Source organism: Sus scrofa, chromosome 15 (assembly GCF_054392235.1).
Source record: "Sus scrofa isolate SSC_HxYL_T2T_F1_AM1 chromosome 15, Sscrofa_HxYL_maternal_Yorkshire_Landrace_v2.0, whole genome shotgun sequence".
Taxonomy (NCBI): Eukaryota; Metazoa; Chordata; class Mammalia; order Artiodactyla; family Suidae; genus Sus; species Sus scrofa.
This window is the reverse complement of record NC_139397.1, coordinates 115086667-115103298: the sequence shown is the minus strand read 5'-3', so window position 1 is coordinate 115103298 and position 16632 is coordinate 115086667. Positions and strand designations below refer to the sequence as shown.

The 16632-nt window shown below is 40.0% G+C and overlaps 1 protein-coding gene across 1 annotated transcript in view; it reads left to right on the top strand.

Moving 5' to 3' along the window:
• Positions 1-16632, top strand: part of PGAP1 (post-GPI attachment to proteins inositol deacylase 1) — a 112757-nt gene that overhangs the window by 94126 nt on the left and 1999 nt on the right. Inside the window, exon 29 of the transcript XR_014830018.1 lies at positions 4419-4495. The gene's annotated coding sequence lies outside the window, so the exon portion shown is untranslated. The remainder of the gene's footprint in view (positions 1-4418; positions 4496-16632) is intronic.

Here is a 16632-nt window from a genome sequence, read left to right as displayed (position 1 = left end):
TCCCATGTTGCTGTGGCTGTGGTATAGGCCGGCAACTACAGCTCCGATTTGACCCCTAGCCTGGGAACTTCCATATGCCACGGGTGCATAAAAAAAATAAAAATAAAAAGTTTTTACTTTACCCCAATAAACATAAACTTTACCCTATAAACTACTATAATATGTAAGCTTTAGTTATATGTAATTTTACTTATAATAGTATATATAATAGAAGAATAACTTATTAGATATAGTTAAATTATTATTTTTAATTCCTAGCAAACCTGACAAAAGAGTAGACATGTAGGCACCCATAAATTTTCTTCTGTTGGTTTGTACTGGTAATATTTTATTTTATTTTATTTTATTTTATTTTTTTGTCTTTTTGCTATTTCTTGGGCCGCTCCCACGGCATATGGAGGTTCCCAGGCTAGGGGTCCAGTCGGAGCTGTAGCCAGTGGCCTACACCAGAGCCACAGCAACGCGGGATCCGAGCCGCGTCTGCAACCTACACCACAGCTCACGGCAATTCCAGATCCTTAACCCACTGAGCAAGGGCAGGGACTGAACCTGCAACCTCATGGTTCCTAGTCAGATTCGTTAACCACTGCACCACGACGAGAACTCCGTACTGGTAATATTTTAAAATTTCATTGTAAGGAGTATTTTTAAGCTACTTCTTCATTTTGTGGTAATTATGTTAGATAAAACTAGATAATGTGATAAATAATAATTTAATTCGTGGATTTTTTAACTGGCTCACATGCACCACAGTTTCACAGTAAGCTTAGAGTAAACAGGTGAAGGAATAAACTATGGGGTTCCCAGTCTTTCACCTACAAGCTATAGAATTCCTACCCTTCTCTTGGAATACAGCCTACACACGGTGTGTGATCAGCTATGATAAAGGCTGAGTGTGTGAGGGCATTGCTGTCAGTCCATGTATAAAGTGCTACCACATTAATTTGTTAGATTAGAAACATGAAAATTATGTTTTCCTTCTGCATCCTAGTATGTTATATTGATCGCCACTTAGAATGTTCACAAGCCCCTTTAGAGAAACTCAGTTTAGAATATATTTTGGAAGACTTTGAGGTTGAGAAGTTTTTAATATCTGTATTGTATTATCCCGAAGGCAAGAAATTAGGTCTCTGGATCAGGAACCGACTGTTACTACTTAAAGCAGTAACAACATCCGTTCCCCTGGCCCATTCTTCCCACATGAGGGCAATGTGAGCAGAGCCAGGTGAATATGCAAATGCAGTTTTCTGTCTTGTACTGCACCACAAGGGAGGAACCCCGATGTTATGAATCTGGGAGTTTATATAAGCTACATGCTGCCCTCCCCTCCTGAGAGAAGAAGTGAAATCTTTGCTCCCAAATGTTCTACAAAATGTAAACAGATAGCTCCAGATTTTGTCTCCCCATGAAATGTAAGCATGTGGCTCCATGAAACAGGAGGCAAGGATAAGAAGAGAGTTGGAGAGTAACTGTTTCTGGGAAAAGGAGATGTTTTCTTCACAGCATGTCAATTTCCTTCTTTCCTTCTCTCATGCAGAAACATGAAAACACACAAGGCATTGTTTCCTTTATAGCCTCCAGGGGTACAGAAATAATGCCTCACTCTATGCTGTCCTTACTGTTAGAAACATTTAATGACCAAATAAATTGAGTAGGGTGTGTTAAGTGTCATGATGTATGATCCTTCAGTTGTGATCTATTGAGTAGGATAGGCAGGAATGAAACCGGCAGAGCCAACGTTGGTGGGTTCTTTTCTAATACTAAAGTTTATAAAATCTTTGTGTATAAAAAAATTAATGGGAATATAAGTAAGTGAGACAGGAGAGGGATATCATTTATAATGCTGCTGCAAAATTTGGAATACTGCTAATTATGATTCAAACTAGGTTGGGAGCCAGAAAAGAGTGAACCAAGGTAAGGGTGACCCTAAAGTCTGGACCCTTTAGGGCTTAGCAACTGATTGGATGTTGTAGACAAACCTCTTTCTATGTTAGATTTGTCCTGGGACCTTGCCTGACTCCCATAATGTGTTGCATATCATCCTCATAATACAAATTTCTTGGACTTCCTGCTGTGACACAGTGGGTTAAGGATCCGGAATTGGCTCTGTGGCAGTGTGGGCTTGAACCCCAGCCTGGCACAGTAGCTTAAGATTCAGCATTGCTGCTTAGGCTCAATCCCTGGCCTAGGAACATCCATATAAAAAAAATTTTCTTAAGTTGCCTCCAGCCAGTAACCTATCTTACTTTTTATTATCCCCACGATCTCACCTACAAGGCGGGGAGTGGAAAATGGGTATTCTGAATCTCCATTTTGTTCTTTCTTTATCTTGTTGCAATAACTTACAGGATATTTTTTTAATTAAAGTATAGTTGATGTACAATATTTCTTCAATTCCTGTTGTACAGCAAAGTGACCCAATCTCACACAATTCCCTGTGCCATACAGTAGGTCCCCATTGCCCATCCATTCTAAATGTAACAGTTTGCATCCAAAAATCCCACACTGCCCGTCCATCCCACTCCCTCCCCCGTCTCCCCAGGGTATCATAAGTCTTCTGTCCTTGGCCATGACCTGTTTCTGTCTTGCAGATAGGATCATCTGTGCCATATTTTAGACATAAATATCTGATATCATATGGTATTTGTCTCTTTCTTTCTGGCCTAGTGTAAGAATCTCTAGTTCTGGAGCTCCTGTCGTGTCTCAGTGGTTACTGAACCCGACAAGCATCCACGAGGACATGGGTTCAATCTCTGGCCTGGCTCAGTGGGTTAAGGATTTATTGTTGCCGTGAGCTGTGGTGTAGGTCGCAGAAGCAGTTCAGATCCCACGTTGCTATGGCTCTGGTATAGGCCAGCGGCTACAGCTCCGATTCCACCCCTAGCCTGGGAACCTCCCCATATGCCACAGGTGTGGCCTTAAAAAGAAAAAAAGACGGAGTTCCTGTCGTGGCGCAGTGGTTAACAAATCCGACTAGGAACCATGAGGTTGCGGGTTCGGTCCCTGACCTTGCTCAGTGGGTTAAGGATCCAGCGTTGCCGTGAGCTGTGGTGTAGGTTGCAGACGCAGCTCGGATCCCGAGTTGCTGTGGCTCTGGCGTAGGCCGGTGGCTACAGCTCCGATTAGACCCCTAGCCTGGGAACCTCCATATGCTACGGAAGCGGCCCAAGAAATAGCAAAAAGACAAAAAAAAAAAAAAAAAAAAAAAAAAAAAAAAAATTTTAAAAGTAAAAAAATTGTTTTTTAAAAAAGAATCTCTATTTGCATCTATGTTGCTGCAAACAGTATTAGTTTTTCTTTTATGGCAGAGTAGTATTTCAAGATATATATGTGCCACATTTTTTTGGACTGTTTTAAATTAACTTTTTTTCATTGTTTCAATGAGATTATAATGCAATAAGATCTTCAGGTGCGAAAATACATCTAACTAGAGTCATTAATCAGAAATATATGCTGTAATTTGACTTTGAAAGAAAAGAAAAAAATCATAAGAAAAACTAAAAAATACAAGCAATTTCTTTTGATATAAACACTCTAGACCATATTGTGGGGTTTGTACAGACCGTCTTGTCACCTGTACTTTATTCTTTTAGCAGACAGTCACTAAGTACCTCTTGTACCAGAATCCATGCCAGACATATTCGTGTTCAGTTTCTCATTTCATTCTCCATAAAAACCTTTAGAGGGAGGGTTCTTATCCCCACATTACAAGAAAAGAAACAGTCTCAGAGAAATTAAGTAATTTGCCCACAGTAGATTTCAAAGCAGACTAATAGAGTTCTTCCATGGAGGCTCTGCAATGTGTAATAATACCAGTTCACTTCCTACTCTCTGTGAAAATCTTTTCTGACTGTACTAGTTACTCCTTTTGCCTTGGAAAAGTGTTTCCAATGATCTACCCACACCTTCCTTGTTCCTCTTTCTATACATTCCCCTAGAGTTTTCATCTAACTATGACTTCAGGGTTATATTCTTGATGATGACTCACCAGATCAGACAGACTTGCTCCCTTGTTTCTGTATCTAAATATCTCTGAGTCAGTGGCAATGCATTTAGCTTCCCTGAGACTGTATCCTCGTCCTTAAATTATGATAATATTTTCTTACAAACTTGGAGTGAGGTTTCAATGAGATAATAGACCAAGTGTACCGACACATTGATGCTCATGAAATGATAGGTCAACTGAAAAAAGAAGCACAATATAAGAGTTGTGAATTAAGTGTTATTTGGGGTAAAATGAGAGCTATAGCCTGGGAGACAGCCTCTTAGCTCTGCGAAACTGCATCACAGAAGTAGGGAGGAGGTCAGTATATGATTTTACTGAAGGGGGTTAGTGCAATTAAGTACACATTTTGGCAAGCAGTTGCTGCTAATCACAGGAGCAGATAGTGCCATTAATGATTTTAGTGCTTTTCTAGGTATGAGAAGGTACAAGAAATTGGGCTCGTAAAATTGACTCCTGAAAAGTAACCTGACTAGAATAACTGCCTATTCGGTAAGTTTTTCCCAGAACATGGAGTGTCTCATTCCTGATCTCCACCCTGAACTCCTTTCAGTGTATTTTGGAAATCAATGACTCTAGTGGCTATTAACTTCATTCTTGCAGAGGCAGTTGGTGAGTGACAATTGCTAGTTGGCAGTGCTTTCTTCCTAGCTCTCTAAACTAGTTTTCTTCAAACTGGACAAACTCAGTTTCAACTCTTAGCTGAAATTTAACTTACCTTTACTCTCCCTCCTTAATTAGTGATTCTTTTTAGTCTCCAAATTTTTATTAAGTCCTCCAACTACACAAGTTGAAATTTATTTATCATTTCTCCCTTGCTTGGCATCTAATTGCTCGCCATCCAGTTCCTCCCTTGCATACCCAGCCCTAAAGAGTCAAGTACTTTAGGGTCACCTTTGCTTTGGTACACTCGTTTCTAGCTCCCACCCTAGTTTAGACCATCATCACTTGTGTTCCGAATTTTCCAGCAGCTTCATATGTGATCTCCCTTACCTTATCTCACCCACTTCCCTTTATCCTGCATATTGCCGTTAATACTTTTCTTTTTGCTTTTTTTCCTTTTCTATCTTTTGAGGGCCGCACCCGCAGCATATGGAGGCTCGCAGGCTAGGGGTCTAATCGGAACTGTTGTTGCCAGATCCAAGCTGTGTCTGTGACCTACACCACAGCTCACGGCCATGCTGGATCCTTAACCTACTGAGCAAGGCCAGGAATTGAACCTGAAACCTCATGGTTCCTGGTTAGATTCGTTTCTGCTGCGCCATGATGGGAATGACCATTATACTTCTTAAAACAGAAATTTAGCATTATCATTCTCTTTTCCAAAACATTTTAATCTTCCCCCGTGTTCTGTAGGAAACAATCCAAACTTTTTGACCAGTCTTAACAGTTTGAGCGATTTCCAGCCTTCTCTCCTACCATTTCCCAAAGACACCCATCCCCTCCTCACCTAGGCTTTTTCAGTTAGGATTAGTTTGCAAGAAACAGGAAATCTGGAAAACAATTGTTTAAACAATTCAGTTTTCAGGTAGAAAGTCCAGGATAAGACTCCATGAAGTCAGCAAGAACCAGAGTTCCTTCTGCCCAGTTGTTCTCCATCTTTAATGTATGGCTTTCATAACGAGATAGTGACTGCATGGTATTTCCATTCCAGGAAGGAGGGGAGAAGATTTTTCCTCCTCTCTCTTTCCCACTTTCAAGGACCTCCATCTATAGCTCATAGGCCAGAATAATGTCACCAATAAGAAATGAAAGGGAGGCTGCAGATTCAAATTTTTAACCTGGATGTGTGCAACCCCAAACAAAGTCTAAGAAAAGTGTGTTAGTCTGCTTGGGCTGCTGTAATAGAATTCCATCAACTCCATGGCATAAACAATAGAAATATATTTCTCACAGTTCTGGAGGCTAGGAAGTCCCAGCATGAATGTGCCAGCTGACTGAAAGTTAGGACTCCAACATGTAAAGGGGTCTAATTGGAACTGTTGCTCAGTCCACTGCAAAATGGATAAAAGGAAGCAGTGATCTCAGTCTGCTGAACAAGCAAACTGGGCATCTCCTTTGAGTATTTCCTCCCTTTTGTTACTTCTCTGCCTCTGCTCAAGAACTTCTTCCTCCGGCACCTCTACTATCAATGTTTTCTCCATAAAAATCTCCCAACTGCCACAGGCAGGACTGATCTTCTTGTCCTTCCTCCTAGCTCTTACTATCATAAGATTCTATTCCTGTCCTATAGAATCATCGCATTAGGTCTTGTGTACTCTTTTCTACAGTTCTTAATAATACTGACATTTATTTAGCATCTGCATGTCAACTGCTATGCTAGCCTTTTATATGTATCATTTCTAATTCTTACATCAACAGTGCAAAGTAGGATTACTTCACAGATGAGGAAGTTGAGGTGCAGAGAGATTAAATAATATTTGCCCAGGGGAATAGCAGCGCCTAGATTTGAACATGGTTAAATTTGGTTCTGAAACTCTTCCACTGCACCAGACTATTTCTCCAAGTAGATTGTCTGCTCCGAGCAGACAGGGATCTTGTCCCTTTCCACACACTTCTTCATAGTCCCACACTTAGCAATGCCTATTTTACATGATAGAAATTTGTTAAATGTTCTTCAAGTGAATAATTATAATAATGATCCAAGATAATTCAAAATCCTGATATAACAAAAAAAATTATGTCTGTAACAAAATTGCCTCCATGTCGCTACCTATTGAAGCTAAGTGGTAAGCACATGGAGTTCTATTATCCTGTTCTCTTTATTTGTGTATATATTGGAATTTTATGTAAGAAGGAAATTATAATTATGGTCCAGGTATTACATTTACTAAGTAGATTAAATGCAAAGAGATACATCCAAAATGCCATGGAGAAATTAAAATTTTTAAATTCTTTAAAAGCCCAAATCATAAAAGGAAAAATTGGTGAGTGAGACTTCATCAAAAATAAAAACTTCTTCAAAAGACAGGGTTAATAAAATGGAAACACAATTCACAGGTGGGAGAAAACCAAACATACATTTGATAAAGAATTTGTATCCAAGATATATATAAAGGAGTTCCCATCGTGGTTCGGCAGTAACAAACCCAGCTAGTAAGGTTTGATCCCTGCCCTTGCTTAGTGGGTTAAGGATCGAGAGTTGCCATGAGCTGTGGTGTAGGTCACAGACTTGGCTCGAATCTGGCATTGCTGTGGCTGTTGCATAGGCCGGCAGCTGCAGCTCTGATTCGATCCCTAGCCTGGGAACTTCCATATGCCATGGGTTCAGCCCTAAAAAGACAAAAAAATTCATATATATATATATGTATATGTATGTATATATATGTATGTACACACACACACATATATATGTACACACATACATATATATATATACACACACATATAAAGAAGTTTTAAAATTCAACAAGAAAACAACCACATTTATAAGAGCAAAATACTTAAAATGGACACTTCACCAGAGAAGATATGTGGATGACAAAATAAGCATATGAAAAGATGTCCAACATAATCATTAGGAAAATATAAGTTATAAACACAATGCCTAAAATTAAAATTTTCAAAAGCTGGCAACACTGAGTGCTAGTAAATTTTGAAACAACTAGAATTCTTGTACATTGCTGGTGGAAATGCAGAAGAGAATGTCACTTTGGAAGAAAGCGTGGCAATTTCTTACAGATTTAAACATATCTTTATCTTATGAACCAGCAATACCACTCCCATATGTTTCCTCAAAAGGAATGAAAATTTGTGTCCACACAAAGATCTCTATGTAGATATTTACAGCAACTTTATTAATAATTTTCCCAAACTGGAAACAAACCAAGTGTCTATCAACTCGCTCATGGATGGAAAACATGTGGCACATCCATAAAATGGGATATTACTTCACCAAAAACAGATGTGACCAGCTGATACGTGAAATGATATTGATGAATCTCAAATGCATTATGCTAAGTAGAACATGCCAAACTATATGATTCTACTTATATGACAGTCAGAAAAAGATAAAACTAGCAACAAAAAGCCGAGGAGTGGTTACAGGTGAATTGACTCCAAAAGTACTTCAAGGGAATTGGGGGGTGGAGGGACAGTGACAGAAATGTTCTAAATCTTGATGTGATGGTGATTATGTAATGGCACACAGTCATTAAAATTCCTGGAACTGTTTACTAAAAGATAGAATTTACGTATTAATAAACCCGATTTAGAAAAATATAAACTTCCCACAGCAGGAAACTCCAGGCCCAGATTATTTCAGTGGTATTGAACTTCTATTTCTATTGAACATTGTGTAGCACCAATGTTATAAAACTCTTTTGGAAAATGAGAAACACCACTTCCTAAATCATTTTATGAAGCAAGTATAGCTCTTTTTCAGAGCATGAAAAAGAAATGACCAAAACAGTTACTTAAGAACATCCTTTGTTAATATAAACATGAAAATCCCTAACAAAATACTAGCAAATCAAATCCAGCAATATATAAAAAGTTCTCAGGAATGTACAAATCGAACCTAGGACTGGTAATTGAATCTAGTAAGGTCACAGAATTTAAGGTCAATATTATCAGAAATATTTTCTATGTACAAACATCAAAGAATTGTAAAATATATGGTATTTTATAAAAATAAGATACTTAGGAATACGTTAAAATATGCTATAAGATCGCTCCATAAAAACTACAAAATATTGCTTAGAGAACATTTTAAAGCCCTAGGATAAAGAGAAATATAATATTCATTGATTGGAAGACTTACTATTTTTAGGATGTTATTTCTTTCCAAGATGGTATGTACATTAAATGCAACCCCAATAGAAATTCTAGCAGGCTATTTTTCTAAAAATCTACAAGCTGATCCTAAAATTTTTATAGAAAAGCAAACAATTTCAAATAGTCACAATAATTTTGGAAAAGAATCACAGCAGTACTTGATTTCAAGACTTACTATAGAGCTACATTAATCAAGACAGTGTGGTATTGGTAAAAGGATAGGTAAGCACATCAGTGGAAGAGAACAAAGAGGTCAAAATTAGACCCACACATTTATGGTTGATTAACTTGATAAAAGTGCCAAAACACTTATCAAAAATCAATCAATTTAGATGAATCATAAATCTAAACGTAAAAGCTAAACTGTAAAGCTTCTAGAAGTATATATAGGAGAAAGCTTTGAGTTGTGATTTAGGCAAAGGTGCATGGATAGGATTAAAAAGTGAACAATTTTAAACTGGTAAATTTCATCACAAAGATTTCTGTCATTATCATTAAGAAAAATCATTAAGGCAAACCACATATAACTACATTTCTGACAAAGGATTTGTTTTCAGAATATATAACAATACTTTTACAGCTCAATCAGAAAACCCCAAATAGCCCAATTTTTAGAAGGGGAATTTTAAGAAACAGAAAACAGGAGGTAGTATTTTTACCGGAAACCTAGAACATCCCGACTGCCACTTGGGAGCACATTATTGTTGAAGGATTAGGATGACATCATCTTTGCTACTGAGATTTCTTAGGAATTTTCCCAGAGCCAGGCTCACAGAATGTACTTTTGAAGGGAGAGGGTAGAAATTTGCTATATATTCTATTTTGTTTAAAATAATTGTATAACATTTTATGCACCTAGAGAACTAGAGTTCCCAGAATACTAGGAACTGACGATCGATTGGAGGGAGGTATTGTTAGGTTTGTTTTTAGGAGAGGGGGTTGTTGATTTTCTTTTTTCGATGAAAGCTCACTGGCTCTATTTGGAGCTCACGACTGATAATGAGCACCAAGAAAGACAATAATTTGCCCATTGTGTCCAAAAATATCCAAATACCCATCTGAATTGTCCTCGGTTTTCCCCTTTTCTGAAACTACTCCCTTTATCATACAAAATATGTGTCTGGAAATTTAGATAATGTTTTAAGAATGGCGTTTGTTCCAGATAATTAGATAACTTTATCAATGGTTTAAAAAAGTGGTCCATTACAAAATTATGTGACCCTGAGATGAGGTGTTATCTAATTTAATAGTCCAAGATAGAAACTTTTCTTATCTACTCTGTATCAAAAAGACATTTGAAAGTATAGTTTTTCTCATGCTAAACCTCAGATTCATAACATATTTCAACCCAAATCCATTTTGTATTATGCATTGGATGACAAAAGAAGCTCCACCATTCTCAAAAGGGAATCAAGAATTTAGATCCAGCTTCTAGGTGTGTTGATGGTACACCATGTTCGGCAGAAGCTAAAACAGTTGTAGTGAGTTAGGGGTCTTTCTCCTCAGTGGTTGCCCTGACATCTTGACATTCCTCGTATTTATTTCCAATTGGCCACTATAACAAGTTACCAACAGGTGGGTAACTTAAAACAACAGAAATTTTATTTTCTCATAGTTCTGGAAGTCAGACATCTGAAATCAATATCCCTGGAGTTCCTGTCGTGGCTCAGTGGTTAATGAATCTGACTAATGAGGTTGAGGGTTCGATCCCTGGCCTTGCTCAGTGGGTTAAGGATCCGGTGTTGCCGGGAGCTGTGGTGTAGGTTGTAGATGCAGCTCAGATCCTGTTTTGCTGTGGCTGTGGCGTAGGCCGGCGGCTACAGCTCCGATTCGACCCTTAGCCTGGGAACCTCCATATGCCTCAGGTGCAGCCCTAAAAAAGACAAAAAAAAAAAAAAAAAAAAAAAACCCAAAAACAAAAAAAGAAAAACAAAACAACCAAAATCAGTATTCCTGAGCCAAACTCAAGCTGTGGGCAGGGCCATGCTTGCTCTGGAGCCTCTAGGGAAGAATCTATCCCTTTCCCCCTCCAGCATTTGGTAGTTGCTCACATTCCTTGGCTTGTGGCCCCAACTTTAGAATAATTGGAATAAAAAGTGCCACACTCCTCCCAGTTTCCATTGATTTGTGTGCAACAATTAGCTTGAATGTTAATCTACACTTTACCACTCCAGTGAGTATTCAATCCAAATCATCAAATATTTATTAACTACCTACAGGTATCTGTTCCCTCTTTATTAAAATATATTATGCAAATCTTTAGATGAACAATACAGACTAGAAATTTAACAAGGCTCAAATGTCAAAAGAACGTAATAGGAATCCAAGCTCAAATTCTACCTGAAGAATGATGAATTCCATAAACATTTGTGATAGGCCAACCTATTCTATGCCAGGCATTGTGCCTACCTCTGAAGAATCGATGATCAAAAAGACTCAGTGCCAACTTCTAGGAGCGCACCTTGGAACAATGAGACATGTGGAAGCAAAAACAATCATCCAAATTCAACAAGATAGAAGCTGTTGAAGTCACTAAGTAGTTTCTTTGTCTCAGAGATATGACATTTGAGGTGAAAGTTCAAAGTCAGGGTGACGTTCTGAGAGCACATTAAAGAAAAAGAAATTAAAGAAATTCCAGGCAGAAGCCACAGCACATTCAAAGACACCGAGGTGTAAGTGTGGGCGGTGCACTGGGGAGGTCAAATGGCTGGAATGTTGGGATTGAGTCAGACGGAGGGCCTTTACATCATGGCCAAGTGCTTAGACTTTATCTTATAGGCATCCTGAAGCCACTAAAGGTGGATGTGATGCTGCTAAGCTCTTTCAGAGCTGTATGACTTTTTCTCTTGTCTCTGCGCCAGGGAGAGTTGCAAAGCCAAAAGTGTTACCAACCACCTCAGGCTCTATGCTACAAAAGCAGACTGCCTGCTTAAAAGCTGTTTGCAAAGTCCTAAGAAATGATTTAGCCTTCTAAACTTTAGGAAAAATCCTTTTCTCATTTAATTATGACTTTGGAGATGCCAGTATGGCCTGAGGGGATAGGGTATTGGGACCTGCTTCTCAAATCCAGGCCGAGAAAATTTGATTTGTATTTCGGTTGCCTTATGAATCTAGATGTCCACTTTCTTGTTCTGTGTCTCCGAGCTGGCTTCAGATCAAGTGTGACTATCATGATTTTCACCTTTTGTTGCTTCTACTCCTTCATCTTAGATGCAGGAGAAATAACTTGAACTAGGGGTGGCACTGAAAGTTCGGTGCTGGCTGGCCCTTTCTGACTAGCCCACATCATGGCATTTCTCTTTCAGGAAGGCTGGTGGCAGGGAGAAAGACCAACCAGAAGAGGGATTTGGGGAGAAAAGGAGGCTGCTGCCAAGGCTCCAGCTGATGATAACAGAGAACCTGATGAGAGCAGATGCTGTGGAGCCTGGCCGGGTTTGACAGCAAACGCTCTCAAGGAAGGATGGCCACCCCACATAGCCCTTGTCCTCCTTCCTTAATGAACCCAGGCTTCTATAAGTGGCCCATACCCTGCCTGAAGAAGTAAAAGCAGCTGTAACATGTTTCTGAAAGAGGATCTCTTTTCCTCTTCAAAATACCTCTTTTGGAGTTCCCATCATGGCTCAGTGGTTAACGAATCTGACTAGGAACCATGAGGTAGCAGGTTCAATCCCTGGCCTGGCTCAGTGTTTAATGAATCTGACTAGGAACCATGAGGTTGCAGGTTCAATCCCTGGCCTGGCTCAGTGTTTAACGAATTTGACTAGGAACCATGAGGTTGCAGGTTCGATCCCTGGCCTTGCTCAGTGGGTTAAGGATCTGGCATTGCCCTGAGCTGTGGTGTAGGTCACAGATGCAGCTCAGATCTGGTGTTGCTGTGGCTGTGGTGTAGCCGGTAGCTACAGCTCTAATTAGTCATCTAGCCTGGGAACCTCCATATGCTGTGGGTGTGGCCCTAAAAAGACAAAAAACCAAAAAACCTCTTTTAACATTTTTTAAACAAAACAAAGGAGAACAAAGAATAAAACATTTCTCCGTAGAGAATGGCTAGAGAATTCTAAGAGTCAATTCTCTACAGTCAGAGGGACTTACACTGTACTAATACTGCCAGAAGGAATGAATGGGCAGCCATATTGCCATATTGTGGAGGAATTTGGGAATGTCATAAGTTTTTTCTTTTTTTTTTTTTTTTTTTTTCTTTTTAGGGCTGCACCTGCAGCATATGGAAGTTCCCAGGCTAGGGGTCCAACTGGAGCTGCAGCGACTGGCCACAGCCACAGCCACAGCAACATGGGATCTGAACCACATCTGTGACCTAAACCATAGCTCACGGCAATGCCAGATCCTTAACCCACTGAGCGAGGCCAGGGTCAAACCCACGTCCTCGTGGATACTAGTCAGGTTCGTTACCACTGAGCCATGATGGGAACTCCTATCATAGTTTTTTTTTTTTTTAATGAACTTATCCAACTCTAAGCCCTTATATGAATGGAGTTGGGGAGCAGAGATCCAATTTCTGTGGTTTCTGGCCTTCCCTCACCTCCCCAGGGCCTCACAGGATCTGGAAGTTTGATGTGGCCCCAGGATACAAGAGGTGAGCCTCTCCCATCCATTGTAGTAGTCTTGGTGGGTCCTCTTTGCTTCTGTTCTGTGCTTGGCAAGAGTCTTATCCTTCTTTTCTCATCTTCTCTTCAGTCTGTTTTCAAACTGAAATCTGCCCACTGCCACAAAAAGCAGTTATGATTGCTGTGAGCAGAAAGCTGCATGGCGTTCTCTATTGTTCATATGAGCAACCTTTCCATTATCTTTGAAGGTCTCATCATCACTGAGGAAGCAGCCTGCAAACCGTCATTTTCTATTTCCCTTACTCAGACCAGGAGGAAGAAGAAGGAGATTAAATTCCCATCCCCGTTCATGATTAGGGCTAAATAGCTATACCAGCTCTGCCCTTTCTTTTCCTGATAAAGACAGGAAGGATTTGAATTAGGTTACGTAGTCCAACAATCCAGTGGTTTTAAAATATCTCTGTGCCTCGCACACTATCCTCTTCATTAGTGTCCTCTCCTCATCTTTACCATTACTTTTTGAATTTATGCTCTAAGTTTGTGATTCAGTCAAACCTTATTTATTGGATTTCTTTTATGTGATAGTCCTTTGCTGAGTACTCTATTTTGCTCTCAATTTCTGGTGCAGAAATACCAGCAAAGTTCCTTAATTGAATGCCTCTTAGATGTAGAAGGCGGAACAGCCCAAACTGCTACTTTTATGCATCATGCTCTTTTTAATGAAGAGGACAATTATGATAATTTAGACTCGAAATTACTGGTTTGGGAACCTGAACTATCCTGGTTTTGTTCCCCCCGCCCCCCCCCTTTTTTTTCCTGTCTGTGCATGCAGCATATGGAAGTTCCCAACCCGGGGATCGAATCTGCACCACAACAGCAACCTGAGTCAATGCAGTGACAATGTCGGATCCTCAACCTGCTGCACCACAAGGAAACACCTTTTCTCTCTTTTGATTGGACTTATCAACCAGTAATTGCAAAATATCTACTGAGTACTGTATTGATACATTCTGAAGAAAATGTCATCAACCTTATCAGTAATACATTCTGCTTTTCAAAACAGAGACTTGAGGTTAAGAAACAAAAGAATTAAAAATAATTGTTTTTATTTAAATAATTTCTTTTAAGTCAGGAAAACTCCAGTCTTAGTGAACAAGGTGATAATAGGTGTATTACTTTTATTTCTTTGCTCCTTTGAGAAACTATAAATATTTCCTAAATGGGGAGCTCTTAAAAGGGAGAACAAATAAACCGTAATTATATATATATATATATATACACACACACACATATTTTTTTTTTGTCTTTTTAGGGCCACACCCATGGCATATGGAAGTTCCCAGGCTAGGGGTCGAATCAGAGCTATAGCCACCGGCCTAGGCCACAGGCAGAGCAACACCAGATCTGAGCCACATCTGTGACCTACACCACAGCTCACAGCAATGCAGGATCCTTAACCCACTGAGTGAGGCCAGGGATCGAACCCACAACCTCATGGATACTAGTTGGGTTTCTTACCACTGTGCCCAACGGGAACACCTGTGTTTTTATATGAAAGGAACTAAAGTTAGAAATTATTCATGGATAAATAGCTGTGCAAAACTATTCTAATTTATTCAGTCTTACCATTTACAGTGGTCATTGTCTATGTTTAAGGCTCAACTGTTGATACTTGGGGAATGCACAGGTGAGCCTAGTTTAAGGAATTTACAATGTTAATAATATTAACACTTGAATACTTCAATATTATTAGGTGCTTTAACTTTGAAGTCCCAGAGCTTCAAGCAGAGTTGAGATAATGAAATTCCGGGATATTGATTTACTCACTGGACCACTGACTTTTAAATAGTCTCAAATCTTAACATTGAAACCCATGATGACAGGAGTTCCCATCGTGGCGTTGCTATGGCTGTGGCATAGGCCAGCGACTACGGCTCCAATTCAACCCCTAGCCCGGGAACCTCCATACGCCTCGGGTGCGGCCCTAAAAAGACACACACACACAAAAACCCCAAAAAGCCTATAATGACTATACCTTCCCTTGACTCCATTTCTCCCCCCGGTTACTGCCTTCTTTCTTTTTCTTTTCACAGCTACACTTCTCAACACCTGGGCATATTCATTCTCTGCTTTCTCTCCATCCACTCGCTTCTAATCTAATCTCACCTTCATCTACCAAAACATCTCTAATGCTCCATGGATCCTTTCCAGTCCTCATTTTACCCAACTTGCTCCTCCTTGAAATACCCTCTTCTCTTACTCCTATACTCTCCAGGTTTTTCCCCTACCTCCAGGGTGTCCAGTGTACAGATTCCTGTTTAAGCGTAGTTCATGTTCAAATTTCTCAAAGCTCAAATCCTAGGCCATCTTTTCTTCTCATTTTCTAATCTTCACTAAGGTGATCTCATCCTTTATATGCCAACAACTCTCACATTTACATTTCCTTCCCAGACTTCTCTGAGCTTCAGATTTGTGTTTCCAACTCTGTACTCTCTGTCCCCACTGGGAGATTTCCAAGGGCTCCTCAAACTCAACTTGTCCCAAGTGGAACTCATGGTCTTCACCTCTTCATGCCAATGTTTGATGTGCCAGCAAATGGTACTGTAGTCCACTTAGCTGTAGAAGACTGAGACCTAGGGATTGGTCTTGAAACTCTCTTCCTTTTAGCTTTGTCTCCCCAGAATCCAGTACAGAACCAATAGCTTCCAACTATCTCTCAGATCCATTCACAACCCTGCATCTGTACTTCCACCCTAATCCATCTTCCTCTGCCTGGACTATTGCAGTAGCCACTCATCTGGTCTCCCACACTCCTCTTTTCTAGCTCAGTATGTTCTCCCCACTGCAACCAGAATAGCTTTTTTTTTTTTTTTTTTAATTGCAAGTCTAGGAGTTCCCGTGGTGGCTCAGTGGTAACAAACCCAACTAGTAACCATGAGCATGTGGGTTTGATCCCTGGCCTCACTCAGTGGGTTAAGGATCCAGCATTGCTGTGGGCTGTGGTGTAAGTCGCAGATGCAGCTTGGATCTTGCGTTGCTGTGGCTCTGGCGTAGGCCAGCAGCTGCCGCTCCACTTCAACCCCTGGCCTGGAAAATTCCCATATACCTCAAGTGCAGCCCTAAAAGAGGAGCCAAAAAATAAATAAATTGCAATTCTGATCAAGTCACTTGAATGCTGAAACTTTTTAATCACTTAGCATTGCTTGCAGCAGAAAGATGATACTCTGACTACCTGTAAAGGCCCGTATGACACCATCCACCCACCCCATGCCACCCCTGGCCCTTGTTCCC